The sequence below is a fragment of the Aulonocara sp. 'chitande type north' Nkhata Bay genome, linkage group LG5, assembly GCF_057382095.1.
Source record: "Aulonocara sp. 'chitande type north' Nkhata Bay isolate Kocher_YH1m ecotype deep benthic linkage group LG5, A_spYH_male_GT1.1, whole genome shotgun sequence".
NCBI classification, from domain to species: domain Eukaryota; kingdom Metazoa; phylum Chordata; class Actinopteri; order Cichliformes; family Cichlidae; genus Aulonocara; species Aulonocara sp. 'chitande type north' Nkhata Bay.
This window is the reverse complement of record NC_141348.1, coordinates 35990295-36008713: the sequence shown is the minus strand read 5'-3', so window position 1 is coordinate 36008713 and position 18419 is coordinate 35990295. Positions and strand designations below refer to the sequence as shown.

Below are 18419 nucleotides of genomic sequence, written 5' to 3'. Positions count from 1 at the left end.
TATGTGGCTGCAGTTCTTCTGAACGTTTGAGATTGTAGTATATAAACCCACATGGGATACATTTGACTAGGGTTCTCGTCAAATACGCACAGGCCCGTCATTGGGGGGAGGGCTAGTTGTACACATCACACATGAATGGGCTGAAAGGGCGCCAGTCGCAACAGAACTTGACTTCCAAATGAATAAATGAAGGCAATTAGTAGATCTGTTTACGATGTTGTGGAGACAGAAGTAGGTCAAACATGGCAGACACAGAAGGGAGGAGGGAGCCAGCAAGCCAGAGCCAGGGGCTGTCGCTGGTACCTACAATGATGAGTCGGGGAATTAGGACATGAAAATGCCGTCTTTATTAACAATGACTTTTAAATGAATGTCATAATGAATCACAAGGGACCGGTGGAGTTTATTAGAAAAGCAGTGTTTTCTATTCAGCCCATCGTGTTTTATCAGACACAGTGTTGTAGAGGGTAAGCCCAGGGCAATAGGCTCCGCCTTCAAAATCCCCCTCACCCAAACACAGACTCGAGCCTCAGAGGACATAATGTGTAGCTTGGATGCTCACACTGCAGATACCCACAGGATATCTTCACTTTGATATTGCTCAGTCAAATTTTATGACAGTTGGCCCGTGGTTAATTTTTATCATTATGTTCTACAATGTAAATTCAAAGAGAAGCACTTTGCCCAGTTGGAAGGGGGCAATCTTAAAACCAGTATTTAGACTAATGGCAATAACACTTTGGGAGGCAATTGTTCCCTGGAAATCACTGCAAACTGCTGTGAATTCATTTAGCTTCATTGGCAGCTCGACTGGCACCTCTGCGTGTCCCAGCATTTTTTATATAATAAAAAACAGAACAATTATTTCCTTTTCTCTGTGCTTGTTGTTTAGTTTATTGGCAAGCGCAGATATTACAGGCTTTAGGACTCTCTAGCCAGCCACAATTCTTGATGGTAGAGTAGTGGAGGATGTCCGTGGGGGACAGTAAAACAGCGCTATGTCATCGCAACTAGCTCGGCTTCTAATAACTGCAGGATGCTGCGCAGAACCTGGGCAGTTGTAAATGTGACATAGGGGACCAATTCCAACAGATCACCACAACACAGTCAGCAGCCTCCTCTGCAATGCATTCCATTATCTCAGGGCATATGCATTATACATGCAGATACAGTACTTTATCTGAAATTGCTGTTAAGAGCAGGGACCAGATGAAGGGCACTGCTGCCACAGTCAGATTTAACCATGCATGCCTTTCTCCACCCTTCCCTCTTCTCAGCTCTGTCTCCTCTTCCATAAATCTCGTTGTTGGTCTTCCCTGCTTAATGGTGACCTCAAGCTGGCTCATCTCAACTGCTGAGGCCCTCGTGTTGCATATATGATGAGCATACAGGGGAAAGACAAAGTGACCTCCAGCGCCGTGATGAAAACCCATGCAGTTCAAGTGCAATAGAGGGTCTTCTATAATTCAGCAATCGCATAGGAAGACAGAGTGAGCTGTCTTTCTTCTGGAGCCACACAGCTAGCGCCTGTAGTGGTAACCTACATCGCCTCAGAGCGAGGAGTAAACAGGTGTGTTTGATCAGGTTTTGGAGTTATCTTTCTGCACCCGCACAAAGACAATGAAGATGGTGAAATGAAGACTGGGGACCAAATACAGAACAGCTCACCTGTTTAGTTATTTGTACTATAAGATAATATATATTAACTACCAGCTTTATGTTCAGAGGGATGGCTTTATTGTCTGTTCGCACTTATATATCTGCCTTTTTTCTTCTTTTTTTGGCCAGGTTGTTATTGCTCTCTCTAAAGCAAAGCTATATTTTCCTCAGACCGACTGACTTACTCTACAGATGTGCAGGACCATATTGATTTCTCATGCATAAATCAAGGAGACCTGACAAGGAAAATACTTTACATTTGGCAGAAACTAGACCTCACTGAGTGTATGAATGGGGAAAAAGCAATCAAACACAGTGATGCAGACTACATTTGAAGCTGTGAAGCACATATGTCCATGATTCCCACACCACTGCACACAGAAATCAAAGAACTTATTCCAAAGAAGCCTGTATGTTTCCTCGGCTTCCTCCCGCTTTGCCCATATGGTTTCGTGGGGTGGGAGATGCCAAGGTTGGAGGTAGCTGGCACGAATAATTACGATCAAAGAAATTACAATGCAAAAGGAACAGCTGCTACCTCGACTGCTGACAAATCACTATGAGCAAGAGGAGACTGCAATAGACGGCGAGTCAGGGAGAGTAAAACAGGAAAGAGGAGGAGAGATGGTGCATGTTCTACTATACAACAACTTTCCCTCTAAGTATCTGCTACTCCAAAACCCATTTAACATTTAATCCGCAGTGCAAATAAGGCCTTTGGTGGCCATTCACCCCAAAGCTGTACAAATACAAGCATCTGCCCAGATTATCTCAGTCAGACTCTATGGTCAATCCAGCCCGGCCTCTTTCTAATTCTACCCGTCAGAAATTCTATCCTATTTCCTGAGCCTCTCACATGAATTTGAGAAGAGTCACAGAAATGTCTTCAATGTCCAAAAATAGAAATAACCTGGTTTGAAGTATAGTAACCAAGTGAGTTAGAATTTTACCAAAACTGCAAATGCAGGTGAATTTCTCTCAAATAGAAATTCACTTCATGGCAAATGCGTTACATTTTTTTTAATGCTTTATCACAACTCCTGCAGGAATAATGCAGTATCCTTTCGTCTCAACTTGCCCTTCCTAATAGGATTTGCTTGTCAAATTAAAATTGAATACTCCAAGTCTATTAAGCTCAGTCCCACCTGGTTTGTAGCTGCCAACGGCTGATCACTATACAGCAGTCTTAGATGTAGTCCAGACAGTCTGGACTTCTATGACATGTTGCAGATAACCTGGTGAGGACAATTTTGCAGATGTAATCACTTAAAGTTGTGAGGCATTATTCCAGACATTAGTCATTTACTTTTTTGTAAGACAGGGCTTTTACAAAGTGGACCCAAATACTCTGTCTTCCCAGGTGGCAAAAAAGAGCAATTTGACGGTGTTCTGTAATGGTGATGGTGTTTCATAATTCAGTCCAATTTGGTTTAAGGTGCCATCTGTCCATTTTTCAAGCCCTTATCTAACTAGGGTTACAAAACCCCATACCCTGGATTTGTCGCTAGTCTGTCTTATATGTTTCTTTAGAATGTGGGAGGAAACTGGAGCACCAGATGAAAATCCACAGTGACATGCAAAGGCCAAAAGACAACTGCAAGTGCTAACTACTGAAACCCTAATGAACACCAGTTTGAAGTGCCAGACTTATTTTATATAATCTTGAAACCTCTGTTTACATCATTTAGCAGCCTCTTGTTTTTTGAGAACTGGCAAGGAACTGGGGTTGGCTTGCCTCAGTCGACATGTAGAGTCATGTAGAAGTATCCCTGGGCATGATACCACACCCCAGACTTTCCCTGAGCCATCTATCAAAGTTCAACTGTTTTAGTACTCAGCATCACAAACATCAAATATCCTATGTTTTACCTTTTTAAAGGTGTAAAGAAATGTTTCTTTTTTTTTTTCAAAGGCTGAATTAATGTTTAAAACATTTGGTTTTAAAGCCGTCGCTTCACCAGTCAGCTGGGATAGGTTCTAGCCCCTCGTGACCCTGACAAGGATAAGCAGGAAAGAATGGATGGATGGATGGATGGATGCTACACCTGTCAAACACTTAATTAAAATCTGTAGCAGCCTTTATCATCTTTAGTTATTATCCATAGACTTAAGTTGAAACTCAAAAATATATCTTAAAATAACAGTAGGTCAAAGAGCTGCCAGAGACCACAAATGTCATAGTGGCTTCTTTGTGCTTTCAGATTTCATATTGGGTGATAGATAATTACACTACAACACTTCACAAAACTAAGGAAGAAAGACGAAGAAGCCATGTTTTAGAAGTTATTCGAGTATGATTAGTTTGTTGAAATGGTACGAAAGAGATGGATTAAAGTGAAGTTACATGGGTTTAGCTCAAACACATAAAGACCAATTTCTTTCCATGTTCCATAAGATATAATAACATAACCAAATTTTACCAAATGGCAAGTTTTAGGTATTTTGTATGTAAGCTACATGAAGTAAACTGATGTGCTGTGAAATTACCAAAGTCTGGCTTGAATATCTGCCTCAAAGGGCAGAAAACCCACCAATTTAGCACAAGAGCGATTGTAAAAGTTACAACAAAAGCAGCCGAGATATCCTAATGTTTGTGATCCATTATATGACCCAAGTTATGAAAACACTGGTTCCTGTACTTCCCATAATATTCTCCAGTTATTGTTAATGCTTTTTCAGACATCTGAAAATTTTTAGCCCAGCGGTTTCAGAGCCATTAAACTGAATTTCATGAGTAATATAAGAAAACCGATTACAAACGGATAAACTTGTGTCAATGCATTTCAGATTTAAAAAAACTCATGTGACATCACTTAACTTTGTCATCTATTTTGTATGGCCATATGCTGTCTAAATACAGAAGTGCCAAAGAAATCATGCAAAACAAACACATCAGCAAAGTTATTACACTGTTTGTATCAACAACAGTGTGACAATCTGGAGGCAATGCGCCATATTGCAAGACCGCCATCACTGCATGCTGAGCGCTGCCAAAGCTGCCATCTGGCAGGTGAGCTGCACACTTTCCTCTCCTCCCTCTCACTTCTCCTCTCCACTGTTTTTTACCACTTCTCTTCCTCGCTCTTCCTATATTAGACCTTCTCACCCCTGCTACCTAGCTATTTCCACTTTTTACACTCCTGTCTAACCCTGTAAGGTTATTCTTCTCCACATGTACTGTATATGCACCTCCCTCCAGGCCTGGATCACACACTGAAATAAGTGGAATCATGAAGCCTGAAAGGTGGAAGCAAGAGAGTAAAGACTAAGGACAATTTCACATTGGCTGTGCTTGTTCATCTGCAGTATTTTGTTCTGTCTGCATTTCCTTCTTTTTTTCCTTTCTCTCTCTCATCAGTGTCGATTTCATATCACTGTTTGCTCTCCTCCCCGTTATCGCAGCCCTCTCGTCACACTTCCCTCTCTTTATGTCTCCTCTTAGCAAATATGCACTCATATGCAAAGACGCACCAGTAAATAGGCACACGTATAACACGCACATTCACACGCGTACAGTATACACGTGCAAACACACACACACACACAAACTGCAGGCTCGACGTCTTCTTCCGCAGGCTGTAGCATCTGAACAGTCGTGTTTAATCAGTGTCTCCATAGGCAACCGGGGGTAGCGGTGGGTGGAGATGGTGAGACTTGGAGGTGGGGGGTCTCCAGCTATGGGCAGTAGCAGTGAGCTGCTGTGCACTCACACACCGTGTAAGTGTGCTACATACACTAATTCGTCTGATGTATTATTGGAGCAACTGTGCGTCGCCTTTGCCTCTGACCCACGCTGCACTCCCTGATATTGAAAATACTTCAAAATCAATGTCACAGATTGAATTGGCAGTTGTTTTAAATCACAAGCTGTTTTTTGCAGTGTAGTAATAAAGCATCCCTCTTCTTTTTTTCTTATCTTCTCAAACATAAAGTAGCTCATTAATCTCTGTAGAAGTCTGAGATAACACTTAACTCCTAGCTTGTGGGTGAAAATGACAGAGACAGATGCTCTAAATTACTTCACCTACACTGGTCCAACATTGCCTCTAGGGTCAAAAGACTCCAGAATAATTCACCTATATTTCCTCAGTACAAGAAACTACCACTACAAATACAGATGGAGGAGTTACATCAAATGGTATGTATAGATCAATTAAATCAAACTGCCAATAAAATTGATTTTTTTTCCCCATTGGCTTACTTTTAGACTCTTAAAAAAGTTAAAATATAATTTAAATTTTACCTAATCAGAAACAAAGTTTAATCTCTTAAACTTATGAGCGTTCTTTTTTTAACTGATATCACTACTTTTAGAAATCTTCCCCTGAAATTTCACTTACTCCCTAAAATCTGGGCAGTGAGTGAAAACCTCAATAGTAACTTGTTTTTCCAGAAATTCTATCCCGGTTATTTTGTATTTTTTCTTTACAGTTTTCCTAACAAACATAGTTCCCACAAAAACTGATAGTACTGTGGATAATCCTCAGCAACTTGGAAAGTGTTACTGTCACAATACAAATCTCAGACAGAGCTTTATCGTGTAAGACACAAAGTATGTCTTTTTGTTTGCTTTAAAATGGCTTAGCTGAGGAGTTAGGAGTGGGTAATCCTCAACTATACCTCAGAAGAATAGGAATCATCATAAACCAAACCCTTAGTTTCATTCATTGTTGTCAATTGCAAGAGAGAGAGAGAGAAAAGTAATATGGAGATTCATTTAAATTCTAAAATTAGCAGGCAACTGATAAAATGCCGAAGCGCATGACTGGCAAGAGCATGCTAAAAGAGAAGCCAATCTCTCTCTCTCAACGAGAGGCTTTTCCCACTCTGGAGGGGCCAGGAGAATAAAAGCTAGTCCAACTGGCCGGCCAGATAAGCCAGACCAGAAAGAGCATACAGGGAGAAGAAGGGCTCATCTGGTTTGCATGAGGGGTGAGAGTCAAAGAGCCGTGAATCCAACTACAACCGCTCCTCGCCCCCTCAACCACCATACAGAGGAGAGCTCAAACAAAGATGCACTTAGTGAACAGCATTGTTGTAGTTGGCACCGCTGCAGCTGTGTGTGCTTTAGTTCTTTCAGACTCAAGCTTCATCTCAGCTCTTGCCCAGCTTTATCAGCATCCCAGTGGCTTCTGCTCTGCCCTGGCTGCCAAAGCAGCACGAGCTCTGGCTGCAGGGCAGCAGCGGAGAGCTGACTGTCTCCAGGCTAAATACTTCACTCTGGTATTCTCCTGATGACCAATAATCTGATGAACTGCCCAGAATAATCTAAATGTCTAAAGAGTTTTGGGAAAATCTGCACAAGCCGGTGGCTTTCGCAGGCTTTGTGTAAAGCAGAGTTATTGATAAGAAGATTATTCCCATCAAATCTAATACAGAAATGCTCTTGCCTGAGGATCTGATTGGTACTGAAGCTGAGGCATTTACAGTTGCTTTGTTTTCAGAACATCAGCCCACATCTGCTGGTTGTTACAGGTGGTCAGCAGAGCCGCAATTTGTCCAATTAACACGTGCATTCTAAATCATAACGCCATTCGGAGTTCACGCTCGCTGCGCGTCTTTTCACGGCGTCCAAGGTGCGTGAAGTCTAACAACTTTACCCTTCTGCACAATGCAGAGCTGCTCTACAAGCTGCCGCTCAGCTGCTAACACCAAAGGATAGCCCACTCACCTTGAAATAGCAGGAGACTCATTCATGAGTAGCGCAGATCCGGTTATTTCGCTTGAATATTGGGAGAAACGTCCCGCGTCTCAGTCAGTGAGTCAGTCAGTGAGCTAAATGAGTGTGGACGACAAATACAGCGAGATAAACTGCCGGTTAATTTATTCTACGCGCAGACGCGACGCACAGCTTGTAAAGTCATCTGGACAGCAGTGAGCATCTCCCTGTCAGCCGCTGAGAAGGAGACGATATCAAGTGACCCTCCCGCCTCGTTCAGGGATTGATCATTTTCTGTAACAGGCTGTCATACAACCCCATCTCCACCTCTCTCCCTCCCTCCCTCTCTCTCTCTCTCACTCTCTGTGTGGATGCCGGTGCTACATGAAGTCACCCATCAGTTCACTTGCACCTCACGTACAATGTGCGCTTTTAGACCCGACCTCCGTCGCGTCATCCTTTGGCACAACTTGGGCGCGTTGCAATACCTGTTCTATGTCTTTTTTTTTTCCAGCGGACGAATAAAAGTTCCTGCGCATTTGTTCATCAGTGGAGATGGACACTGACAATGATTCATTCTAAAAAGTCGTCAAAACATTTGGTAAAGAGCCGACTTCTAAATGCGCTTACAATTCCATTCAAATTGGACCTAGACTGCGTGTTATCAACAGCACACAGGACGGAGATAAAGTCAGCGACCAAAATAGGCCTATTTGTCAAACGATTGTGATCTTTATACATTTGTGAAATGACTGCTTTCCATGTGCACAAATGGGCTGTATATTTTGAATCATGTATTCACACATCTTCTGATGGGAAAAGGAATTGTGTTGCAGCGGTTTACTCGCTCGTTAGGCCCGCTCGCTCAGTGTGTGATTCTCTAAGAAATGCAAGCATTCACATGTTTTAGAGCAAATTCTCTGTGCTGTATTTTCATTCACTGGCTGATATAAAGGCTCACAGCAGCCTGCACAAGTTCCAGCTGAAATACTGCCATCTGTAGGCTTAATAATGTGGCCACACTTTTTGTGTGTGTGTCTCAGAGCTCTAGCAAAGATCATTCATTTTAAGCCTTTTTAAGCGTTATAAACCATAAAGGTTAAAAAATATATGATTGTAACAATAAGGATCTAGTGCAGCATGTATCCAAACCCACTATCACCATTGTCCTGCCCATATTGCTGAAAAGCTCAGTAGACATTTGGGGGGGGGGGGGGGGGGGGTTTCTGGTGTGGATAGGGAGGGGGGCATGCAGCGTCCATCGGCCAGCTGTCTGCTCCTCATTATTTGCTGTTTGGTGGTTTGGAGATGAGTTTGAGATGTCACACTGGCTACCTGTTAGGGCTGAGCAGCTCTGGGTGGGCAGCGGACTCCCTCAGGCCTGAGCAGATGGCAGTTATTCCTCACTGGCCCCACGTCGGGTGCACGAGTTAACGAACCTCTGTGACACACACACACACACCACAAATACACACACATACTGTATTAGCAAACACACAAGTCTGAACACAAACAAAGACAAATATACAAACTTACACTTGAGGCTATTTATGCACATAAACTGTGCTGGGAGTTAATACAGATGCACACAGCTACAGATTTAAGTGAGAAGACACAAAAGCCTACAATAAAGACAGATGTGTTCAACAGACTTAAAAGGGGAGCAATAACAGACTTTCTTTCGACAAACTCCAGTTTGTCTTATAAAGAGTTCCACAGCTGTAGGATTTAAGCAGAAAATGAGCAATTTCTTTTTGTAAGGCTTCGGGAGCATTTGAAATGGGCTAACTAATTAATTTAAGTCTAAAATCAGTTCTGAAGAAGTGCAGCAAAAATGGGAGCGATGGGGTCTTATTTCTTTGAATTTGTTAAAAGTGTGGCATCTGGCTTTTAGATGAGATGATGCCAGAAGATGGTCCTGTGACTGGTGAAAAGTGAATTATAATAGTCTAAACTTGTTGAGATGAAAGCTTCATAAATGGCTGTGAAAATAAAAGAATTATAAACGTTACCATTCATATGCCAAAAGCTCACATCCAGATTGTAGCAAAATGCTTTATGTTGAAGGACAGAGTTGTAGACCTGTCTGATCATGTTTGCATCCAACAATTCATTTTTAAATATTACATTCTGTTTCTCCTGCTTTTCATCATATAAAAAAGGTAGATTAAACAGTAAAGGAGATGTCACCTGTGCTGAAAAGAGTAGTGATGTGTAATTACAGTTAATACTAAGATATGTGTGATGAGCCATGCCTGTATGGATGGCTTATGGTATTTTTCAAGGTTGCTTCAGGTTTTAATGTAGACTGTAAGTGTGTAACTGAAATGTGGGAGATTGTTATCTGTTCTCCACAGGTCTAATTCAAGGGCAATTGCAGTTGTGAATTAGTTTTCAAGCTGGTGTGCAAATCCACGTTATCATTCCTTCAAGAGCCGCACTTACACACTCAAATCTCTGGAGTAAACTCAGTGAGAGAGAGAGAGAGGGAGACGTTAGCTTTTTAGTTCAAGAAGTCTTGAAGGAGACTACCATACGTAAAGACAACATAATATCTGATTCAGCTGAGCAAAACTAAAGAGCGCTGGAATTAGAAAATATATCAATATTCATTAATACAACTAATAAAACAGTTACAGGCTACAGGTCCCCAGCAACTCAAAGTTGAAGAAGCAGTAAAGGGGATGCATTGATCTCTGTCTGCACACTTAGATGCTGAGAGTGAGTTTCACAATTTTGCATCAATGGGTTTTACAGCATAAAACTCATAGTCTTCTAGTATTTTATGAGAAGGCAAGGAGAAATAGGAAACAGAGTTGCAAAAACCTTTATTTAGCAAATAATAAAATCACAAACTTACGTGCATATTTGCCTAAATATCACAGCAGGAAGGCACAGCTAGCAGATGGGCTGATCGTATAAAGTACCTGCATTGTTAAGTCAAACCCTTCTCAAACATGAGCCTTGGCCTTGTTTATGACACACAGAGTAAACTTTTGGACAATGCAGGATCCTCGCAAGCCTGTGGACATTAGTGAAATGAGTAAAAATTCAAATGAAATCACACCTCCTCCTGGAAAATGGTGATCTGCAGCTTCATCAATATTGCAATTAGTTACTCAGGTAACCGGGGTGGTCAGTGAAAGGACTCAAGTGTGCCTGGTGTGTGTGATATTTTACTCTGGCATTGTTCTAATGTGTTCATTATGAATATTATGCTGTGGCTCTGGGCCTCTCTCACAGACAGGACCCAAGTGGAGTAGCCAGCTAGATGCAATCTACTTCATGGAAATTACCATAACAACACGAAGCTCTGCAAATGGAACGGCAATGAAAGACAACCGCAGGCCCAATCAAGCTGTCATAACACACAGAATAATAACAACTGAAAGCCATTAAAACCTTTCAGTCTGAACCGCTACACCTCACTGTGCAAAGAATAGGATTGAGAGGCCCTCATATCCCTCATTTTGCCTAAACAGTCACATATAAACACCAGGCTTTATCCAAAGCACATCCATCATTTCCACACTCTAATGTCACATTCATAACAAGGAGGCTCGTGATGGAAAACAATTATTAATTCCCTAGTTACTTTTTCTTCCTTAGACGTCTCTTAGAGGTGTTTTTTTCTGTGAGGTTGTCTATATTAATAGTTTCACACAGATGTTTTCCATCCAAAAGAAAAGTCAAACCAGGTTTGTATTTCACATCAGACTGAAGATTTTTGCTGCGGCAACTTTTTTGTGTGGTTGAGAAAATGTGGACCTGGAAAATAAAAATGCAATTTGGGAATCCATTGATTAGTCTGCTGACTTTGCCAACGGGCAGTTTTTTGGGGTTTTCTTTGGGGGGGGGGGGGGTGCGCTTCAGATGTAGTCAGTGGATATCAGGGCCAAGACTGCCTTTACAGGTGCATTAAACTAAATACAGCCTAAAGAGATCTGACCAAAACTGCTCCTGCACTGCACTTTTGTTTAAAAGAGCCAAGAGAAAAATACTAAATAAAGATTTTACCTAAGCTGAAGATCTACTGCGCTGAATGTGCTCACAAGCAGGTGAAGACCTCGGTGGTTAACAGTTTAAGAGTCTACTTTGAGCTTTGCGAACTTCTTATTTACATCATGAGTGCAAAAGGAGCGAAAAGGGAACTGCGAACAACTAACACTACATTAAAGTCCTCACCAAAACATCGATCGCTTATCATGGCCTGTCAGTAATACTTCAGCACATCTGCTGGGTATTACTCCTCATGGTGAAATACTTTAAAAACATTTTTTTTTATTTACAACCAAAAATCCTGGTACAATGTGAATGTTATCACATTGGAAGGTCCAGTTTTGTTTTGTTTTTTTTATTTTGATTAAGGACAAACACCTGAATAAAACTGTTTTTCTGATTCTTCTGTTGATGAGACAAAAAATATAGTTTGGTGAAAGTGGCAAAGCTCACGGATCTGTGGCAGCAAATGTTTTTTTAAATGATGTGTCCACCATCTGATATCATGACTGATGGACAATGCGCAGAAGTGTCAATATTAAGACCAGAGCTTATGGATGAGGCGACCCGATGATGTCTCACTGCTTTCATCGGGCAAAATCTATTTATTCTGTCATTTTAAAGAGTGTGACATGCAGTAAACATAAATGTATATAAAATGTCATCTAGAGCTAGCACTGGAGTGCATGTCAGTTTAATTAGTTTGCTAGCTACTTAGACATTCTGCAAGTGGCAATTGTTTTCCTGCAGCTGCTGAATAGAGAAAGGAAGAGAAAGGAAGCAGCCTCCTTATTAGATCTATCAAAAATAAAGGCCCAGTTCTTCAAAAAATATCCTTAGTATTTTAAAAAGTAAATCAGCTGCCGTTATCAGTGTGAACTGTGCTTCTAAGAGTGGGAGGCTTAACAAACAAAGGAACAGTAAGAAGGACAGAGTTTAAAGTAAAAACATTAAATGGTTGTTTCCGTCAGACCAGTTTTATATTTAGAGGAAGCTGAGAGAAGCCTTCAAACCAGGGACTTTTTCAGATTTCTATTAAAAGTGCTATCACCAGTAGGGACCAAGGACCACTTTTCCATTGGAAAATCAGGAACATTCTCTCAGAATTAAGTACCAAACCAAACCACCTGATTTTTTTCTTATAAATTTTGTGAGTCGTAATGATAGTAAAGTGTACCTCCAACCTCCATATTCATCTGTTAGGAGGCACAGCTAACCTGTGGCAATATGGCACCTTCACTGAAACACAAGATTTAAACACAAGGTAATGGAGCTATTATAATGTAGCCTAGTGAAAGAGACATAGACGGTATAAAAGGATGGATGCAGATTTCAGGTCTGAAAAGTGAAGCTAGCACAGAAGTGCCTCAGTTGGTTATAGCCCCTGATTGCAGAAAGCCTTTTAGTTGCATAGTATACGGTAAAAATGGCCTTTGGCTCTCTTGCTGTGATGATATTATGGGCTTAGTTCATTTTATAAATCACAATAATTTTTAGAGTCAGAATGCAGGGTAATCAGGCTATGCTTGCTGGTCTGTTTGTCCTCAGTTTCAAAGTCAGAGCCACCCCTTCCTCCACACGCCCAATTTCAAAACAGCCAAAAGGCCGAGTGTAAAAATATTTAGCTCAAGGCTTCATAACAGAACCTCACTGGCCGTGGGTGACGTTATGGTGGTTTCATCCATATTTCATGCTGTCTATTGCTCTGCAAGAAGTAACGTGGTGGGGGTCACTGAATCTGATGGTCTTGTTGTAGTGTTGATGAAAAATGGCTACATTTGGCAGGACCAGATTGCACCCTGAGCTGCCAACACAGATCTCTCACTCATGTTGCCAAATGATAAAGTCGATTTACATAAACCTGAAAAAAGGAGATTAGATGAAAGCCAAAATAAGTCTTCCTGTCAATATTTATGAGGCTGCCTGTGCACAGTTAACATTAAAAACATAATCATGTATTTTGTAGAATTATTAGTCAAGCTTTGCATAAGGAAAATGTTTGACTTCATCTACCTTTTTCTTTCTACCCATGAGAAATTTGTGTTCAGAATACAAGCACTGATGCTTCTACACAGTTCTGTTCAATCAATCACTTTCCTTGTTCAACAACAATGACTTTATGCATTTAGATTAGGAATTAATTATATTATTCATAAAAAAAAATCTCTCTGCAAACACACAGCCATCAGCTCATTTAGGCATACATCTTTTTCAATGTCAAGGTTGTTGTGGTGATTCCAGTAGTGATTTTGTATTAAACTTTCAGAAAGTCGAGTAGTTCATCAATTGAGCATTTCAGGCTGTATCATCTTCTTCCCTGAGTTTTATTTGTGAAGTCTGTACATGATGCTCCTTTCAATCTCAGTTGATTTTTCACACAAGCTGTTTCTTTTTGTATTGATTCCAAATAGCGCTAAAGGAGTGGAGAGGCCAAGTTTTACATTTACAAACCGGGTAAGCCGGGATGCTCTCATAGACAAGAAGGCGCTTGTTTATCTGGTGATTCAACCCCAATTCCACAAAAGTTTGGGCTCCTGCGTAAAATGTAAATAAAAATAAAATGGTAAATAAAAATAAAATGGTAAATGGCCTGTATTTGTATAGTCCCTAAGGACCCCAAAGCGCTTTACGCATCCAGTCATCCACCCATTCGCACACACTGGTGATGGCAAGCTACTTTGTAGCCACAGCCACCCTGGGGCGCACTGACAGAGGCGAGGCTGCCGGACACTGGCACCACCGGGCCCTCTGACCACCACCAGTAGGCAACGGGTGAAGTTGCCCAATGACACAACGACCGAGACTGTCCGAGCCGGGGCTCGACCCGGCAACCTTCCAATTACAAGGCGAACTCCCAACTCTTGAGCCACGATTGCCCCACGATAAAAAAGGCGATGATTTGCAAATCTCATAAACTCACATTTTATTCACAATAGAAAACACATCAAATGGTTCAACTCCAAAAAATACTAGGAAAAAATTATTGTTTCAATTTTCCACTGTGTAGCATCCCCTCTTCTTTTAAGAACAGTCGACAACAACAGTAGAGGATTGACACTGCTAGAGAGTTCAGAGTGTTCAATGTCGTTTTTTTAATTTCATTGTATGCAAAATGTTTTCAATTGGTGAAAGGACTGGACTCCAGGCAGACCAGCTTAAATGACTACTACAAAGGTGTGCTGTTCAAATAGATCCAGTATGTGATTTGACATGGTCTTGCTGAAACATGTAAGGACTTCCCTGACAAAGACATATGTTGTTCTAAACTGCAAACGCAGCCTGTCAATTGCATAGGTTCTAATGCACACCCATACCATCAGAAATGCAGGCTTTTGAACTGAGCACTGATAACAAGCTGGATGATCAGTCTTCTCTTTAGTCTGGAGAACACTGACCGTGTTCTCCAAAAACATGGATGCTGCATGTTTACTTCTGGGATTACGTTTAATTCTAAAGAATTTCAAATTTCATTTTTTCCCTCAGTCCATTATAAATGAGCTTTAACCTAAAGGAGACAGTGATGTTCCTGGATCATGTTCACATATGGTCTCTTCTTTGCATGATAGTGCAGTCCAGCTCTGAGGTCTTTACACTGGCTGCCTGTCTGTCAGACGATAGACTTTAAAGTTCTGATGCTGGTCTATAAAGCTCTGAATGGTTTAGAACCAAAATACATCAGTGACCTCCTGACCCAGTATGAACCTTCCAGATCCCTCAGGTCATCTGGATCCTGTTTTTTATCAGTTCCCAGAATCAGAACCAGACACGGAGAAGTTCCAGTCAGCTTTTATGCTCCACATATCTGGAACAAACTCCCAGAAAGCCTCAGATCAGCTGAAACACTCAGTTTATTTAAATCCAGATTGAAGACTCGCCTGTTCTCAGCTGCATTTGAATAAAGCACCAAATCCGCACTGTTTACTTTTAAGCTTAAATTTCAAAACTTACATTTTAACTACTGATTTTTATCTACTGTTCCTTTTCTTTTCCATTTTAAATCATGCTTTTTATTTGTTTTGGTTTTTTTAATGTCTCTGTAAAGCACTTTGAATCACCTTGCTGTTGAATTGAGCTATATAAATAAACTTGCCTTTCCTTACCTTGCCTTTAACCTGCTGTTGTGGACGGTACGGTGAACTGTGTTCACAGACATTGATTTCTGGAGGTGTTCCTGCCCACAAATTGTAGATGCATTTTATTGTATTGTTTTGTTTTGTTTTGTTTTGTTTTGTTTTGTTTTGTTTTGTTTTGTTTTGTTTTGTTTTGTTTTGTTTTGTTTTGTTTTGTTTTGTTTTGTTTTGTTTTGTTTTGTTTTGTTTTGTAAATTGGTAAACTTTATGTCTGAGAAACTCTGGCACTTTAACATTTTTATACCCAGTTATTACTTTCTAAATGTTCGTCCAGCCATTTATTTTAGGTTCTAATTACTTTTACAACCTTTTGTGACCCTCGTCTTTTTTTAATATTGTGAATCAAATATGAGTTTACGAGATCAGAAAATCACTGAATATTGGTTTTATTTACATTTTACACAGCATTATAACTATTTGGAACTGAAGACTAAAACACAAAGTTTTTAACCCAAAGGGATCTTTAGTGCTGGTAATTGTTATACACAGAACAACATGCAGCAAGTCAAAAAATGACCTTTTTTTGGTCTAAAATATTGATTTGGAAAGAATTACACTAATTTCTAAATCAATATTGTATTATTGAATCCTCCTTGGCAACTCTCTTTCATAGTTCAAAACACTTCTTATTTATCTTTTAATCTGGATCTGCTGTGCTGACACCCAGAGCAGTGTTTCTGAGATGACCATATTAAAGATATCCAGTCTCAATGACAACATACAGAGGCGAGAGTCGAAAAAAAAACAAAAAACTGAAGGTTGAGTTTTTAGCTTACAGTGTTACGTGTGTTAACCTCATCATTTGAAACGTTGGCCATGTTTAATATGAGCTTCCACTGTAATAACTGTATATACAACTTCTTTTCAACTTCTTGTTAATGGAAAGTATCTGCTGAATTTCAAAGTAAGCATCAGAATAGGAAAGATTTAAGGTGACTTAAGTGACTTTGAACATAGTATGATTGTTGGTGAAAGACAGGTTGGTCTTAGTACTTCAGAAACTGCTCTAGGGTTTCCTCTGAGAGAGAGAAAATATCCATTGAGCAATATATAAAATCTTGACACTTGTGTATTGAGTCTCATGTGTATTCTGTGTAATATATCCACATAAAATAACTGAGAGGACAAAGTTAAGTATTACAATAAAGCAATACTTTAAACATCTAGAATTTAATAAAAGCATAAAAAGAGATGTTGTGTAGTTTTTGTTCTGTCTTTGTCTGCTTTAGCCTATCAGAGTAGTGACATTCTGTCAAAGTTTGAACTTTTTGGCCAGCCTCAAACCAAAGTAATACAGTTAAATTTCAAATTTGGGTTTAGTGGCTTGGGGATGCTTTAATGTCTTTGTAGGGCTTTATAAAGACAGATAAACAAATGTGTCAGTCCAGTGGTTTTCAAGCTCTCAGAATCCGAGGCATGTCAAACAGGAAGAAAAAGATTCAAGACACTGTTGCATAAAAATGGTATTTATGTCCTCTGGAATGATAGTAATGACAGTTTTCATTGTAATTTTCACTGAATGAATTTTTGAACATAACACTGACTTCTTCTTTTTTTGTGCTTCGCAAATGCAAGGTGTAATTTATCGCCTTATTAGACACTTCCACAGTCCAATAAATGTCTTTCTGCCTTTGCTTCAGGCAAAGTTTTTCTGAAGGATCTTTAGTCTGGAAGTGTCATTATATAATGCCTGGAACCACATTAGCAGTATTTAACTCCAACATTCAGACTGAAACCTGTTGACTTCCAGGGTCCAGCTGAAGCCAAAAACCAGGTCGCTGTCACAATAATTTCTCCTGGCGTTATTTATATCTTAAAGTGTTTTCTCCACAAATTGATAAATTTTACCTCCCTACAAATGCCATCCCCCTTTCTATCAATCAAAGCCATTCAATTGAAGCATTATGTTCTTGTTTCAAATATTTTTATTGAGAGCAAGTATCATGATTGTAGTTTTTACAAATTGACATAACATAGCTTATGCTCCTTTTTTTTCTAAACTAACAAGGCAAATAATTAAACAACACCAACAACAACAAAAAAAAAAAAAAAAAAAAGCATTATGTTCTTATACAGTAATTTTAAATTTTATTTATTAGTTGTTGTGCCCTTAAAATACTGCTCACAGGAAAAACACATAAGATAACAGAGAACTACTTTTACCCAACATGAGAACTACTCATGCAAATCACTTCAGACTTAGCACTGCACTGGTTTGGGTCCTCGGCAATATACCCTCCATGTTTGAAGTAGATCAAATAAGTGTTCTTTGTGGCATCTTAAAAATTGAAGTTCAAGTTTATTAAAAATTTTAAAAGATGTGTGGATAGGTGAACTGTATTGCAGATTTTTCTAATTATCAGTAAGCTTTATGGATAAGTACACTTATAAATGCAGAGTTCTAACTCTTATTACAGGCTTTATTTCACTTTCTTCACAGCCGTCTTTTTGAAAGACCTGCCAAGGACACTGTAAATGTGTTCACACAGTTAGTTTAATATAAAGTGAATGAATATGTCATTGAAGGTGAAACAAGGCAGCAAAATCAGACAAAAACATTATTTCAGGAATTGCTGCAAGACGAGATGTGTCAAGTTTCCTGTATTATAGACTCAATCCACAAATCAAATTAAATCTGCAAATTATAAAGTCATGACTGAGACCTCATTCACAAGTTTCTGGCAGACTAGAAATACCAGAGAAAGGTTTCCTCCTTTATGAATGTTATCACCTCCGTTGATTGAATTGGAAGTAAATTGACCCTTTCCTCAGTTACAACAGTGAGTAAATGAAATTCTGTGCTCTGTTTATAAGAGCTCAGTGTTTATCTTCAGTTTATTACCGTCATTAACTCTGAAGGTATTTTGCAGGATGTCTCGTAGCGCTGAAGATGGAAGAAGAGGGCGGCAGACAGTGAGAGCCAATTGTGTGTGAATGTGATATGAAAACACACAGTTCAACCATCAGTCATG

The 18419-nt window shown here is 39.9% G+C and overlaps 1 protein-coding gene across 1 annotated transcript in view; it reads right to left on the bottom strand.

Annotated features, from left to right (window-relative positions):
- Positions 1-7624, bottom strand: part of LOC147331167 (plexin-A2-like) — an 85402-nt gene extending 77778 nt beyond the window's left edge. The window contains exon 1 of the mRNA XM_086293277.1: positions 7331-7624. The gene's annotated coding sequence lies outside the window, so the exon portion shown is untranslated. The remainder of the gene's footprint in view (positions 1-7330) is intronic.
- Positions 7625-18419: the final 10795 nt, after the last annotated feature.